The sequence below is a fragment of the Equus caballus genome, chromosome 16 (genome assembly GCF_041296265.1).
Source record: "Equus caballus isolate H_3958 breed thoroughbred chromosome 16, TB-T2T, whole genome shotgun sequence".
NCBI classification, from domain to species: domain Eukaryota; kingdom Metazoa; phylum Chordata; class Mammalia; order Perissodactyla; family Equidae; genus Equus; species Equus caballus.
This window is the reverse complement of record NC_091699.1, coordinates 4,656,411-4,659,453: the sequence shown is the minus strand read 5'-3', so window position 1 is coordinate 4,659,453 and position 3,043 is coordinate 4,656,411. Positions and strand designations below refer to the sequence as shown.

At 39.6% G+C, this 3,043-nt stretch overlaps 1 pseudogene; it reads left to right on the top strand.

Annotated features, from left to right (window-relative positions):
- The first annotated feature begins 871 nt into the window (after window positions 1-871).
- On the top strand, window positions 872-2,511 carry LOC138918153 (olfactory receptor 2T8-like; annotated as a pseudogene).
- Window positions 2,512-3,043: the final 532 nt, after the last annotated feature.

Sequence of the window (3,043 nt, the reverse complement as noted above, 5' to 3'; positions counted from 1 at the left end):
TTATGTTCCATGGTAATAAGATTGTTTTAAAATTGTTTCCTTTTCTTTTTAATCACCTTACTCATCATCATAGCTATTGCTATTCCCTCCAAGCATTTATTGACATCAAAGATCCTCTCATGCTTTCCTTCCATACTCATCTTATCCTTGCAAGTCTCCATGGCAGTATATCATGCGGTGAATTGATATGTATAGCATGACTCCAAGTCCTAATAAGCTGGGGAAAGAAATCTGCACTTTATTCCAAGTGTGGTGGGAATACACCGAAGATTTCAGAAAAGAGAGTGAACTACAATACCTACATTTTAAAAATCAGGCAAATAAAAATAGTTATTTAACGAGAGGTAGTAAGAATATTTTCATTTTATTGGGGACATTATCCTCCTTCAGTGGGGAAATTTTGTTTTACTGATACTCATCTGTTCCCTTCTGTGGTCCTTGCAGCCCATAGTGAAACAACTTTATTTTCTTGTTTGTTAAAAATGTAACTAATTTGAGTGTGTTAAAATTTCCAAAATTTGCAAAAAAATCATCTACGACTCAGACAAATATAAATGACAAACTTTTAAATGTGTTTATTTTCTCAGCTTAAATTTTGTTTCAGTACACATAATGAAAGCACAATAATAATTATTAAACAATATAAAATTGGCCAAAGTAACTATTTATAATTTTGACAATCTTTTTACTTCTGATCCATTTTGGTCTATTATCTCAATCAACCAATATGTCATTATGTGAAATATATAGACTAACCTTATTTAAAATATTAAAAGTTGAGTTAAAGAAAAGTGGGATGATAGGTCAAGAAGAGCCATATTAACTGGAGGGTAGGTCTTTGAATCAGAACCCTGGATTCCATATCCAGCACATGACCAGAAGTTATGAAGTTAGACTAACATTGTTAGATGATGAAAGTCTCTTCCTTCTCTATTTTTCCATTGAAAGAATCACACCAGAAGAAATCATGGAGAACAGAAACGCAACATCAGACTTCATTCTTCTAGGACTCTTTAAACACACAAGACCCCACCTCTTTCTCTTCATGGTGGTGCTGACAATGGCCATTGCTTCTTTTATGGGCAATTCCCTCATGCTTCTCCTGATTTACTGGGACCTGCAGCTCCACACACACATGTACTTCCTACTGAGCCAAATCTCCCTCATGGATGGTGATGCGGGGTCAGTGAGCCGAGGAGTTGAAGGAAAGATTTCTTGGACTCTCAAGATCTGGCAGTAGTGCTCTTTTTATTTAGAGAATAGTGTGGAATAGCATGGGGACAGGACCCATGGGCAGTCAGAGCTTCTGCTGCTGCATGGGGACAGGACCCATGGGCAGTCAGAGCTGCTGCCTGGGGACAGGACCCATGGGCAGTCAGAGCTGATGCATGGTGACAGGGCCCATGGGCAGGAGGAGCTGCTGATGCTGCCATGAGTTGAGGGTTAGGGATAAATTTATAAGGCATGAGTATGTGACTTATTTTTACTGGAAAAAGAAAAGATGATGTAAAAAGTCATTAAATGATTTCAATGCAGATAGGGTATGGTTATTGTGTGGTCATATATCTTTTAGATACGAATCTGGCCATAGAGATAGGCATGTAGGTGAGGATGAACCAGGCTTCTCTCCCTGGGGCAGCCCTAATTCATACCATAAAAAAATCCACCGGGTCCTATAGTTTGGCATGTAGGCCAGGTCACCTTGGGCTTCTCCAGCTGGGGCAGCCTTAATCCACATCAGATGTGATGCTGGTTGCCACCATTGTGCCCAAAATGGCTGCTGACTACTTGACTGACAAGAAGTCCATCTCCCTTGCTGGCTGTGGTTTGCAGATCTTTGTTTCAATCATACTGAATGGTGGTGAGAGTTTCCTTTTAGCAACAATGTCTTATGACCTCCATGTGGCTGTTTGCCATCCACTGCAATACCCTGTCTTCATTAGCCAGGAATTATGAGTGAGAATGATTTTGGGGTCTTGGTTCCTGGGGGCAGCTGATGGGCTCATGCAGGCTGCTGCTACCCTGAGCTTCCCATTTTGCAGTGCATGTGACAGCGATCATTTCTTCGGTGAGGCCCCCATGCTGGTGTGTTTGGCTTGTGCTGACACATCTGTCTTTGAGTATATCATGTACATCTGATGTGTGTTAATGCGCCTGGTCCCCTTATCTCTCATCCTGACCTCCTATAGTCTCATCCTCGTAGCTGTTCTCTAGATGTGTTCTAGAGAAGCCCACAAGAAGGCTTTTGCCATATGCTCCTCACATTTGGCTGTGGTGGGACTCTTCTATGGAGCTGCCATTTTCACCTACATGAGACCCAAATCCTACAGGTCAGCTAACCACGGTAAGGTCGTGTCAGCATTCTACACTATCTTCATCCCTGTGCTTAACCCCTTCATCTACAGTCTGAGGAACAGTGAGGTCAAGGGAGCCTTGAAAAGGTGCTGGGAAAGGTGCAAATTTGAAATGTCAGCAAACTTAGTCTCACTATTGAAGATTATACAATGCTAAATGAGTTTAATTTCTTGAAGTCATTAACATTTAAACATATTGTAATTCTCTCTCCTTCAGTAATGCATGAAGGGAAAGTTAAATTCATTGATCAGTATAATAGGAAGTTGTCAAGAATTACCTGAGACTACCATACTGAGAGATACTAATTCTTGAGCAGTTACTATTTGCTATGCTCCACACTGAGCCATTTTTGTACGTTATTTTGTATCCTATTGACAACTGTATGATATATATATCATATATCATATATATCATATATATATATCATATATATGATATATATATATGAAACTTAAGTTGTTTCCTGGTGTTTGCTATTTTGAATAATCCTGCAATGGACGTGCAGATATCTCTTTGAGATTCTGATTTCATTTTATTCGGACATATACCCATAAGTTGAGTTCTTAGATCATATGGTAGTTCTATTTTTAATTATTTGAGAAATCACCATAGAGTTTTCCATAGCGGCTTTACTAATCTACATTACCAAAAACAGTGCACAAGGCTCTCTTTTCTTCACACCCTCAGC